We start from the raw sequence: 14,144 nt of genomic DNA on the forward strand, positions 1-14,144 counted from the left end.
TCACAAAAAATCATTAACCTTACCAAAAAATGATGAAGTTATCAGTTTTTGATGAATATTAATCAAGTTCACATTTTTACAAATTTTGTTTGTAATTTTACTCAAAAAAAGAGGTAATATTCAACCTACCAAATTTACAACAATCCAAAATTAAACTTTATTTCTGTGTGTATACTCATAAGAATCTTCTTAACAAGTAGGCATCCTAATTTACGTATGATAAATAGTTAAGGGCTGAGCTTTTGACGACAATCTCATTATAACGAGTATTCATAAAGTGCTAGAAGGGATTGAAAAGGCAGTTATAGTGTCTATTTCATAAAACCGCAAGTGTTTTCAAAAAGACCAAACATCAATCTTCAAGAGGGTACATCAATAGTAACTTAACACTGCTAGAAGAGCAGCTCTCGAAAAGGATAATGATTTATCAGCCATCACACCTTTTGATGATGGTATTGTAGCTGTTGGGATCTTTAAATAATGACGTCACTGATGAAGATTTGAAACTGTTTGTACTATAGAAATCATTGAATTCCATAAAAAAAATCATGTAGATAATCACATTTCCCTCTCACTTTTCTTCTCCTCTCTTTTCCAGTAAAACCCGCCAATTCATGAAATGCTGCTGCAGTAATAGATCGTCATGTTCCGTTTTGTTCAACTCCTGCATACACCTTGAACCTGTAAGTGAGCCCCGTTTCCGCCTTCAGCCCAGCGCGCCCCGTGTACATAAGTAACCGCAAACGTATAACTCAGTATTCCAAGTTATCCGCGCGACATCAAAACCAACCAAAATCAGAATCAGAAAAAAAACATTGGACCACCGCGTTTTGCGATCAGGCTCATTGGCATCATTAATTTTCTTTTGTGTTACTCGTTTGCTGATGTTGTTGCTACCACCGTCATTCTATACTGTTGAAATCATCAAACAAAAATCTGTAATGTTCTTTCTGTCTTTTTTCTCGTCTTTTTTTTCTTTCTCTTCTTTCCATGATCATCATTGTGACCACCACAATCATAGCTTTGCTGTCATTGAATCCGCGTGTGTAATATCTGTTTGGTACCACATTACTACTAATATAGCTACTATCAACCATAATCTCATCACCTTCTGCTCATCAACGCTGAAGTGCCATCGCCATGTATTATACATATAGTGTAGTGTAGTGTTTCCTCGTTGAAGAGTTTGCCCAACTACGCAACTTTATTCGGTTAGTGTGAGTGTATTGTTTGTGTTAGAACTGTTCAAAATGATACGGTTGAGAAGTTATGAAAAAGTAATTCAGCCCTGCTCCTTTCACTCCTCAGAAGTTTAGCCATTTTGTGAAAATTACAGAAAATCATCACATGAATTTTAACTCACGTACTGTAAAATAATGTTTAAGTGATGTGTTATTCAGTTTACATAAATGTTTTTTTTTTTTCAAAACAGCACAACTTTTCATGAACAACGGCGCCTGTTCAGTCGCAAATCGCTGCTAAACGAATTAATTGTGCAGGCAAATTAGATTCGCAGAAAACTTGATGATTCAATTTTCTACTTCCTCGATTTGACGTTTGTCTCTGTGTTGGCCTAGTTTTGCACCACCACCACCACCATCATCATCCGTCCCATTCAGCTTGCTGACTATATTTTTCCTTTCACGACGAACAAAACTCTTACAATCAGCTCATTCGAAAATTTCTACTCACTTCCTGCTCAAGGGTACGCGTAGTCGCCCTATTTTGTATGTAAATTAGTTTCGGCGAAATTTAGTCATCAAGGCCACATTAACATCTCACTGCGTTCTACCATGGTTTTGTTTGGTATTTTGCCTGTTTGTTGTTTTGTTTATTTTTGTTCTGTAAAACTTCAACTGTGCTCGCTTCTTAGTTCTGTGAGTTGTGTTTTGTGCGAGTTTTGCTATTTACATTTCTTTGTTTTACAATTTGTTCATAGCATTACTGGTGTTGTGCTTACGATAAGGTTATGTTTTCTTCGACTAATTATAAGGTGTACAAAGTTAAAAAAACGTGACAAAGAGTTAAGCGATAGGGAAATAAGCCACTTCAAAACTGCACAGATTCCATAAATTTGAAAATATCCGAGCACAAGACTACATCCAACAACGAAGAAATATTTTCATAACACGGTTTGCAAAGTAGGACAACAAGCTAATCTAAATAAAACTAGTCATATCTGATCGGATATTTAAAACACTTTACATTTAATGATAGTTTCGGAAAAAAGCTAGAAATTTTCAGCATCCAAATTCTTTTTAATGTTGATTAAAAGTTTGCAGTTAAAAACCAGAACACCAAAAAAGGAAACTTTTTATTCGTAGCTTAATGACAGATAACATCTTTTCAAAAAGGCATAAACTTGACGAAGAAACTTAAAAAAAAAATGAAATATTTTCCATGTATTTAAATCGAAACATTTAAAATAAATTTTAAAATTATTTTTCAATCATTTAATTAAAAAATTTGAAGGTAACCAACAGCTTAATAAATGCTTCGCTGAAAAGTAAAAACATTTATTTTCATAATGAGGTTTATTACAACTGAGCAAATCTCCTCGAAATCGGTAAATTTAATGAAAATTTTAATCATTGATTAAACATCCGAAGGAGCATCCCTGCAGCCAAAGGAGCCAATTTGCATCCCTGGTTTGCCGATACAATCCTCCATGGGTAATTCTCTACCAACTCACACGAAATCGGGAAAAGTTGCCCCAACCCCTCTTCGATTTGCGTGAAACTTTGTCCTATGGGGTAACTTTTGTCCCTGATCACGAATCCGAGGTCCGTTTTTTGATATCGCGTGACGGGGGGGCGGTACGACCCCTTCCATTTTTGAACATGCGAAAAAAGAGGTGTTTTTCAATAATTTGCAGCCTGAAACGGTGATGAGATAGAAATTTGGTGTTAAAGGGACTTTTATGTAAAATTAGACGCCCGATTTAATGGCATACTCAGAATTCCGAAAAAACGTATTTTTCATCGAAAAAAAAACTTAAAAGCTTTAAAAATTCTCCCATTTTCCGTTACTCGACTGTAATTTTTTTTGGAAAATGTCATTTAATGGAAAATCTAATGTACTGTTCGAATCTACATTGACCCAGAAGGGTCATTTTTTCATTTTGAACAAAATTTTTCATTTTAAAATGTCGTGTTTTTTCTAACATTGAAGGATTATTTTTAAGAGTGTAACAAAGTTGTAGAGCAGACAATTACAAAAATTTTGATAAATAAATATAAGGGGTTTGCTTATAAACATCACGAGTTATCGCGATTTTACGAAAAAAAAAGTTTTGAAAAAGTTACTTTTTGCGTTTTTCTTTGTTTCGTCGTCCGTGTCTGTCGCGGTGACCATGAACGGCCATGATCGATGACGACCAACTTTTTCAAAACATTTTTTCGTAAAATTGCGATAACTCGTGATGTTTATTAGGAAACCCCTTATATTTATATATCATTTTTTTTTGTAATTGTCTGCTCTACAATTTTGTAGAACATTGTTACACTATAAAACTAACCCTGCAAAGTTAGAAAAACACGAAAAAAATTCAGTCGAGTAACGGAAAATGGGAGAATTTCTAAAGCTTTTTAGTGTTTTTCGATGAAAATACGTTTTCGAATTCTGAGTACGCCATCAAATCGGGCGTCTAATTTTACATAAAAGTCCCTTTGACACCAAATTTCTATCTCATCACCGTTTCAGGCTGCAAATTATTGAAAAACAACTCTTTTTCGCATGTTCAAAATGGAAGGGTCGTACCGCCCTCCGTCACGAGATATTAAAAACGGACCTCGAATTCGGGACAAGTTACCCTTAGGACAAAGTTTCACGCAAATCGTCGGGGCAACTGCTGTGTGAGTTGGCGGAGAATTACCCCATACAATTTGGGCAGCTATTCATACATAAATTGGAAAAAAATATTATGGAGCAACGCTCTACGAAATCGGCCGATTTCGACCATTTTTATTTTTTGTATTTTGTGATTTGGCTCAAACTTTGTGGGGGTCTTCCCTTTGACCAAATAAGCTATTTTGTGTCATTGGTTCACCCATACAAGTCTCCATACAATTTTGGCAGCTGTCCATGCAAAAATGGTATGTAAATATTCAAACAACTGTAACTTTTGAGTGAATTTTCTGATCAATTTGGTGTCTTCGGCAAAGTTGTAGGTATTGTTGAGGACTTTTGAGAAAAAAATAGGTACATGGAAAAAAAAATTTGCAGATTTTTTAATCAACTTTTTTTTACTAAAACTCAATTTCCCAAAATACGTATTTATATTGAAAATCGGACCATTGGTTGCTGAGATATCGTCATTAGAAAATGGTGGGTTGTTTTGGTGAGACTTAGAAAACTTCAATTTTCGTGTTTCTTTTTCTAAAAGCGGCTCTATCTCATCAACCAGAGCAACCAATCTTCAATGTCTCTTAGACAATTTTAAAGCTAATTTTCTGAACTTTCTTATAAAAATATTTTTAGAAATGGTCACTCATGGTCACTATTTTTTTTTTTTAAACTGAAAAACTGCGAAAATTTCGCTAAAATCAAACTTTCGGTGGCTATATCTTGAAAACGGAGCCCTTTATCAAAAAATCTGTAAAGTACTTTTCGATTGCAAATTCAATTTTGCATTAAAAAATAATGTCAAACTTGTTTTTGCATGAAACTTCGATTTTTCACAAAAATCATTGTTTTTCAAAAAATCATAATTCGGCGGCAGATTTTTTGACCATGTTTCTCTATAGCTCAAAAGTTGCGGATTTTTGTCCTCTAAAACATATCAAAAATTCTCGGAAATCAAAAAATACATATTTTGGGAAATTGAGTTTTAGTGAAAAAAAAAGTTGATAAAAAAATCTGCAATTTTTTTTCCGTGTACCTATTTTCTGTTGTCCCAAAATTCAAAATTTGCAAAAAAAAACGAAAAATTCCCTATTTGATAAATAATGCAAAAATAAATCATGATCTGAAAAATCATATCACAGTTTAAAAAAAGGAAATTTTTATCCGTTTTCACCCTATTCGGTTTTGCGAACCAAACTGCGCAAACCCAGTTTTCAATTTCAAAAAAACATAACTTGGAATCCTGTTGATGAAAATTTTCCATTTTTGAGTATGTTACGTAAAATTGTACAATGAATCCGATAAAAATACATTCAAAAATAGGCTCTTTGGTACACCTTTAAAACGGTTTTTTATAGTAATCGGTTGAAATGGCGTGGAGTTATGACTTTTAGAAAAATGTGATTTCTGCAAAAAATTACGAAAATGGACATTTTTGGAACCACTTAAGCACGTTGTAGGTAACGCTAACGGTCAAATGAAAAAATACTAGTCTAATTATTCGGCTAAGGAATCCCTAGAAATCCCCCCGATGCAAAATGGATTCTTTGGCCACAGGGAAATCTTCAAAATAGATTAGTCAAACAAAACAAGCAAATACCATTGTTTTCATCAGTGTCTTGCGAACCTTCGTGGTGAACGGACACTAGAGCTGCGATATTTTTTACTACCTAAGCTCAGAGTTATTTCAAAACAAAATTCACAGTCTTTTTAAAGACTACCTGAGTTATTTTCCCAAATTCTAAACAGTCTTTTCAAGACTAACCCCACCTGAAATTTTGTTGTATTTTACAAACGAAGCCATCTTTTTAAGAGAACTTTGCTTGCAAAATGCGTCAAAACAAAGGTAAACGCAAATCTTCTGAAGATTTGGTCGTTACGTCGGTGAAGCGTTTGAACGCTAAACCGGCTAACGGAAACAGAAAAAGAAAACAGCCTCTTCTGAGGTCTGATTCTGATTCTGAATGTGAGGTCAATCCTCCAATTCCATTGACAAACAGTTTCGGCGTTTTATCCGAAACTGATGACAAGGAACCTTCTCCTCGTACTGAGCCTTCTGCCGTCGAGAAACGAGTAAAGGCTCCGCCAATTGTAGTGACTTCCGTCTCCGATTTGGCCAGCTTTCGAACGCAACTGAAGAATTGCAAGGAAACTTGCAATTTGAAAGTTTCGTTCCAGCTTGGTCGAAGAGGAGAATGTCGCTTGTTGACGGAATCTTTACAAGATCACCAAACTTTTGTTGGTTATTTGAAAAACCACAAACACAATTTCTACACGTATGAGACCAAGAATGCTCGTCCATTCAAGGCGGTCTTGAAAGGTCTCTCCAACGACTTGTCGGTGGATGAGATCAAAAACGAACTTAAGGTGTTGCTTGGCTTTGCCCCATCCCAAGTAATACCGATGAAGAAAAAATCAAACGGGAATATTTCTCGCTTTGGTTTGACTTCACAATTTTATCTGATTCATTTCAACAGAAATGAAATCAACAATTTGAAACTTTTGGACAAAGTTCAGTTTTTGTTCCATGTACGGGTAAAGTGGGAGCATTTTAAGAAACATGGCGGTAATGGCCAGAATCTGACCCAGTGCCGGCGTTGCCAGGCATTCGGTCACGGTACTGATCATTGCGCCATGGTTCCAAAATGCATGGTTTGCGGGGATTCTTCTCACGACAAGGACAATTGTCCCGTGAAAGAAGTCACCCAATTTAATTGTGCAAATTGTGGTGGAAATCACAAATCAAATTTTTGGGATTGCCCCATCAGAAAAAAGGTTTTGGATTCTCGTGCTAAGCATCAGCCAAAATCCAAACCGAAATTTTCTCAAAGTCAGGTTGTACCTGCATCTTTAAATCAAACGTTCGTGCTGTCTCACTCGAACAATTTTAGAAATACCCCTACCGTGGAAAAGTTAGGTAACAACAATGGCATTTCTTATGCTAACGTCGTTTCGGGTTCATCCACGAATTTTAAATCCTCTACCAATCTTTCTGAAATTGGGCAGGTACCTCAAATTTCATTTGAAAATTTTTCTGCTGGCAACGCTTTGGGATCTTCTGATCTCGGCGATGTTACGTTTGAAAAATGACTTTTTGCAAAACTCACTGTTTGGTTTGATTCAAACAATGAGTAATGCTACATCCATGATGGAAGCAATCCAGATTGGATTAAAATTTGCGAATGATGTTGTTCTTACCCTGAAGTTTAATCATGGATCTAAGTAATTCCATCAATATTATGAATTTTAATGCTCGCTCTTTAAAAGCGAAAGAAAATGAATTTTTCAACTTTTACGAGTTCATAACGTGCATGTTGCTGTTATAACCGAAACATTTTTAAAAACTGGCACTTATTTGAAAAGTGATCCAGATTATAAAGTTATAACTAATAACCGAATGAATCGAAATGGCGGTGGAGTTGCAATAGTTATCCACCGTAGTATGACTTATAGCACGTTACGTGACTTTAAGTTAAAAGTTATTGAAAGTTTGGGCATTGAACTTGAAACTTCTTTTGGGAAAATTATGATTGCAGCTGCATATTTGCCATTCCAATGCACTGGGGAAAATAAAAATTATTTCAAAGGGGATTTGAATAAACTTACTCGGCATAGATCTCGATTTTTGATCATCGGTGATTTTAATGCCAAACACCAATCTTGGAATAATTCAAAAGTAAATTCCAATGGTAAAATTCTGTTCAGAGATTGCACTTCTGGTCTTTATTCGGTTTTATACCCGAATGGGCCAACTTGCTTTTCTTCTGTTAGAAATCCATCAACAATTGATTTGGTTTTGACAAATCAAAGTCAGTATTGTGGTCCTTTAGTGACTCATGCTGATTTTGATTCTGATCACCTTCCAGTAACTTTTTCACTTTCTCATGAAGCAGTTACCAGACCCAATAGTTCTGTGTTTAATTACCACAAAGCTAATTGGGACAGGTATCAGCATCATATTGAGAATAATTTAAATCATGATTTTGTTTTAGAAACCAAAGCTGATATTGATTCAGCCTTGGAATCTTTAACTAATGCAATTTTGGATGCTAGGAATATTGCTATTCCTAAAGTCCAAGTCAAATTTGATTCTCCCATTATTGATGACGATCTTCAGCTTCTGATTCGTCTGAAAATGTTCGCCGAAGACAGTATCAACGTTCTCGTGATCCTGCACTGAAGCGAATTCAAAAGATTTGCAAAAGGTTATTGACCACAGATTCACTCTCCTGCGAAATGAAAAGTTCGCAAGAGATGTCGAACAAATTAAACCTTATTCCAAACCTTTTTGGAAACTTTCAAAGGTTCTTAAGAAACCTCAAAACCCATCCCTTCTTTAAAAGATGGTGATAATATTCTATTAACTAATGGGAAAAAGCTCAAAAACTTGCTCAGCAGTTTGAGAGTGCTCATAATTTCAACTTGAATGTTTTGAGTCCTATTGAAAATCAAATTTCAATAGAATTTCAGAATATTGTTGAACAAGAATTTTCATCAGATGAAGTTTTTAATACGGATCTGAATGAAATAAAATCTATTATCAAAAAATTTAAAAATATGAAAGCCCCTGGTGAGGATGGCATTTTTACATTTTAATTAAAAATTACCAGAAGCAACTTTAAGTTGCTTGGTCAAAATTTTCAACAAATGTTTTGATTTGGCATATTTTCCCAGTAGTTGGAAAAATGCCAAAGTAATTCCGATTTTGAAACCGGATAAAAATCCTGCTGAAGCCTCAAGCTATCGGCCCATTAGTTTGCTTTCATCTATTAGTAAATTATTCGAAAGAATAATTCTTAATAGAATGATGACGCACATTAATGAAAATTCAATTTTCGCTGATGAGCAGTTTGGATTTCGCCTTGGGCATTCAACTACTCATCAGTTGTTGAGAGTTTCAAATTTAATTCGAAGCAACAAATCTGAGGGCTATTCTACTGGCGCTGCTCTTCTAGACATAGAAAAGGCATTTGACAGTGTTTGGCATAAAGGTTTGATTGCGAAATTGAAAAGGTTTAATTTTCCGATTTATATCGTGAAAATTATTCAAAATTATTTGACGGATCGTACTCTGCAGGTATGTTATCAGAATAGCAAATCTGATCAACTACCTGTACGTGCTGGCGTCCCTCAAGGAAGCATTTTGGGTCCAATTTTATACAATATTTTTACTTCTGACTTGCCTGATTTGCCCCCAGGATGTCAGAAATCACTTTTTGCTGATGACACAAGCATCTCCGCCAAAGGCAGAAGCCTTCGTGTCATCACAAGAAGATTACAAAAAAGCTTGGATATTTTCAATTCTTATTTGAAAGAATGGAAAATTACTCCAAATGCTGCAAAACTCAACTTATTATTTTCCCTCACAAACCAAGGGCTGATTTTCTTAAACCAAAAGTCATCACATTATAAAGATGAATGAGGTAAATTTAAAGTGGGAGGATCAAGTGAAATATCTTGGACTTGCTTTTGACAAAAACCTTACTTACAAGGATCACATTGAAAGTATCCAGGTTAAATGTAACAAATATATTAAATGTTTGTATCCACTTATAAACAGGAATTCTAGACTTTGTCTCAAGAATAAACTGTTAATTTATAAACAAATTTTCAGACCTGCCATGCTTTATGCTGTGCCGATCTGGACAAGCTGTTGCTTAACCAGGAAGAAAAAACTTCAGAGGATTCAGAACAAAATTCTGAAAATGATTCTGAAACTTCCTCCCTGGTTCAGCACCAGTGAACTTCATCAATTAGCCGAAGTTGACACTTTGGATGTTATGTCCAATAAGATAATTGATGCATTTCGACAAAAATCATTGCAGTCTTCAGCTGCATTGATCCGCTCTTTATATAGTTTATAAGTTAGTTTTAAGGTATCCCTTTTCCCTTTTGTACATGTAGGACCTCCTACATTTGAAATCACTGAATAGCGAAAGCTACAATATTTCATGAATAAATGAAAGTTGCTAGTATTTAAAATTGAGGTGAAAAGTCATCGTTTGTGATTGGACACTCAATAATATTTTAACTGAATGAATGTACATGGAAAAGAAATTTGAATAAATATAAATTAAAAAAAAAAAAAAAAAAAAACCATTGTTTTCAAGTTTATCTGGATAATCGTTCAGATTCAAGACAAGGCAATTTAAACAAAACTTGTTTTATTTATTTCATGTATTTTCAGATTGTTTTTTGTACAGGTTAAGGGTTAAACTTGCTCTACAATTTATATACTTAGCCTTTTCAAAAAAGTTAATAAGTTTGATAAATTTTTGATAAATTTGAACTTACTTTGTTAAGTTAAGCCGCAAAAAAATCCTTTTGAAAAATTCCATGATATGAATTAGTTTAAACATAACTGAAATCGAATAATATTTCTTCACAATTTATGCCCTTTTGAAAAGTTACTCTAACCACGTTGCTGCTGCAGCTCACCATTGATGATGATGATGGTCACGAACATCGAGAGCACTTTTCCTCAATGAATGCGACTCGATGATGTCGATGATGCTGACGGATGCTGGTCTGAGTTCCGCTTCGGGTTTATTAATGAAATTAAGTGCAGGGATAATTTTAGAACACCATAATCGCTGTCAAGTGCTCGTCACGATGGGCGGCGAGAAAGTGTGTGAGTGTGTGTTCTTGTGTGAATTGCTGAGTTTATAATTTTATCAAGAAGAATCGTGGGAGATTCCATTTATGTTCGCTGCTCGCTTGAAGTAATTTCTATGTTTATTGAAATCTTTTTGAATGGAAACAAATAAGTCTATTTTAAATTTCAGCCATTTATAGTAAATACATTTCTGTGGGAACTCAGGTTTTTAATGTTATCAATTTTAATTGTAAGTTAAACAAGATATTATAAACAGCAATAGATTTCATTCAACTTCTGGCAACACTGGACTAAAGTTAGTCAATTATATCAAACAATACTCGTAGCATAAGGTAGTCCTGTTTGCGATTTGTAAACATGGGTCTCAACCATCTAAAGTGGATTTCACCGTTGTGCCAACCAACTATCCGTACCCATCTGTGAAGCAGCATAGGGCCAACCTGGGTGCCCAAAAACCCATCAAAGAGAGGCGGGTGGCCCTCCTCCGGATCTTTTGCCGTATTTTGGTCATCAACATTTCATGGTGCCCTCATAAATATGCATGCAAACGTGTAAAACCCTGCTAAAAACTGTCCCCGCACGGCTGTCCAGTGGACGAAATGTTCTAGCCGTCGCCGCTTCGTATGAACTAAAGATGAGCCACTTGGCACTTTGCTGGTCACACCGGGACGCGGTTTGGTGGCCACCAGCGATGGTTCCGTCGGTGCAGTGCAGACCGAATGACCAGCAAGCTGGCAAACAGCTTGTGAAAGTGGGGTTTATTACGTCATCTGGTGGTTTTGGAAGGGATCTGCTGGGCAGTGTTGCCAGTGTTTACGAAAATTGATTAGTTCGCAAAAAAGGATGTTAACAATTTTCAACACTTTCACACAGATATTTAAGTAAAAAAAAGTTACATTCTAATCACACCAAAAAAACCTTCCTTCGAGTGCGATAAATCTTCATTTTGCAAAAACCAAACCAAACACGAAGGACATCATTGTGGTGCTACCCCCCAGGTCGTGAAGGGTGACCTCCATTGGTCAAGTCTGGGTGGTTAGGCTGAACCCCCCCACCCCCTCCCACACCCAAGCAGTCTGCCGAATTATTAATAATAAATTTGTAATCACATAAAACTTTGTGTCTCCGCCGCAGAGTTACTACTTGTGTGGGATGTGGTTGCCAGCATGTGCGGAGTTGTTGCTCAGATATTGTGTTTGTTTTATGGTGTTTAAGGGTTGAAATGTTTTAAGTTTGCTTTTCAATATGTCCATTATTCTTCAAAGATCGGTAATGCATTTTTTGAACTAAGCTTGATTTCTCAGTTCATCAAAAGGCAGTTGTAAAAAAATCATTTTTTGAGCCCGATCGGAGAACTTTTTTTTTTGAATCATGCTGTTTTCGTGGGGAATTGCTGTATAGAAATGATCAACCGTTTCTAATCACTGAATCACTGAAAGATTTAATAAACGGAATAACATTTTATTGAATGGTAGCTCATTCTGACCCACACTCTGGAAATGTAGTCAAATCACTGATTTGGTACATAAAACAGTTAAATGTTATATTTTAATCAACCAAGCACTTAACATTGAATCGAACTTACCAAAGCATAAATCCTCTTGAATCAATTCATTGTTTTGTAAGTTTTTCTAAGGCTTACAGACCCTTTTATTTAGGCGTCTATACCCCTTCCATCGCTCCTCTCTGCTTCAATTAGGCCTTTAAATTCTAAAATATTTATACATTCAACTGTATGTCTAAAAAATGATTCGACCCTTGCGAATTAAACCTTTTATTTAAAAGCATGGTTGATGAAAATAAGCTATTCCAATTCATATAAAATAAAATTTGTTCACAAAGTGATATTTCCCCAGCCCTACTGCAAAAATATATCTAGAATTGAAAAAAACGACTTTCTCAAAAACGTTAAATGATTTGCGATACGTCCAAAATGAGCCGTGAGCGAAATATGAGCGCGAGCGCGAGCGTGGAGGAAACGTGAGCTGAAAGAATCGGAGGAAACGTGAGCGCGGGCAAACGAATGAGCAAAAAAGTGAGCGCTCACGAGCGCGTGAGCGCGTGAGGAACGCAACACTGGATATAACTTAAGTAGTCATAACTGGAGACAGGGTTGCCAGATTATCAATGTTGTGGACTCGTTGGAAAGAGTTTTTGATTACCTAACCAACGATGGGTCGGATGATGGATCCGGACATCGTTTGCATACATTTAATTGAGATCCGGATTTCAAAAAAAAAATACATAAATATTATTTAAGTGGTCATAACTTGAGACAGGGTTGCCAGATCATCATTGTTGTGGACTCGTTGGAAAGGTCTCTCGATTACCTAACCAACGATGGATTGGGTGATGGAGCCGGACTTCGTTTACATGCATAAAAATGAGTTCCGGATATATGTGAAAACACATTTTTATACATAACATTTGAACTAGTTATCGAAGCTTCAAACAATTCAATAGCGATGTATGGGACCCTATACCAAGTCGATTGCAACTGGTTTGATCAAAATCGGTTCAACCAGTGCTGAGAAAACTCAGTGAGAATTTCTGAGTGATTTCTGATCTTTGAACTGAAAATCAGGACCCTAGGTTATGTTTCTGGAATACATAAATCCATTTTATGATGGATTTTGTATTCAGGCACTGCAGTGGATGCCATCACGAAGATCTCGGATTCGTTGAGAATCAACCAGTGATTTTGATTTCATGAGAGTCTATTTAACCTAGATTTATCAAAAACTGGTATGCTTACGCTTACGCTTCTTGCTTTGAAAACCTTCAGTTTGGTTTTTATCACCCATGCAAATTTAATGCCATCTTTTTTTTAAAGGTTCAAAATGTTAATATTTTCCATTTGTTAAATTCTTTGATCAAAACACAGCAATGAGAATGACTATTTTTTGCACTCGAATCCTTGCTTAACGATGATATTCCAACTAGTCTAGCTTGTTTTTTTTTTTAAATAAAAGTTTCAAGAATAAGAATCAACAAAAGCATCTCCAACCCGCCGATAATGACGTCGTTACTGGTGGTTGGTGATGACTCGTCAAGTATCGCGACACGCACACACACACACACAAACATGTATATTCAAGCACCAAAAGACTACACCACTGCTGATGCTGTTATCCTTTGACCTGGCCTTCCCATGGTGGTTCGTTCAATGCCGGAAGCTTCCGTCGGTTGACGGTGCTGCGGAAACTATGTGTAATATGAATCTCTCCCACCTCCCCACCCACAAACGATAAGTGGGGAAGGGTGAGTTTGGGGAGGGTGCGGTGAAATATAGGCTCAAGGGGGTAAACGAAAGAGAGAGAGAGAGGAAAAAAAGGTTAACGTCGCATAATAATAAAATATGAAAAGAAATTATGGTGCTACTCAATCATTCGCGTACGAGAGCACGAAGGATGAAAGCTTGAAAGAAGAGGAGGGGGGGGAGGAGAAAGTGGAAGAAAAAAAAAGGGAAAAGGAGCTTTCTTTGTTCAACTTTCGTCAGCGCTCGGTTACGCTTCCGGCTTCCTCCTAGGTCGCGATACGCCATGCCTATGGGTTTGTTTGAGGGGAGGGTTGATCGGAACCATTGAACCCCAATGGCATCGATGGAAAGGTTCAAAATAGTTTAAAAAAAGAATAAACGATCTGATAAGAAATAAACTTAAAAAAATGAAATCCTCCATGCTGA

The 14,144-nt window shown here is 36.1% G+C and overlaps 1 protein-coding gene across 3 annotated transcripts in view; it reads left to right on the forward strand.

Annotated features, from left to right (window-relative positions):
* The first annotated feature begins 1,076 nt into the window (after window positions 1–1,076).
* The window catches only part of LOC119769672, a 42,037-nt gene continuing 28,969 nt past the window's right edge, over window positions 1,077–14,144 (forward strand). The window contains exon 1 of one of the 3 annotated variants that reach the window (XM_038263000.1): window positions 1,077–1,211. The gene's annotated coding sequence lies outside the window, so the exon portion shown is untranslated. Of the gene's footprint in view, window positions 1,218–14,144 lie in introns of all 3 variants that reach the window. The other 2 variants (XM_038262996.1, XM_038262997.1) reach the window with 2 other exon arrangements.

The sequence above is a fragment of the Culex quinquefasciatus genome, chromosome 3 (assembly GCF_015732765.1).
Source record: "Culex quinquefasciatus strain JHB chromosome 3, VPISU_Cqui_1.0_pri_paternal, whole genome shotgun sequence".
Classification (NCBI taxonomy): Eukaryota; Metazoa; Arthropoda; class Insecta; order Diptera; family Culicidae; genus Culex; species Culex quinquefasciatus.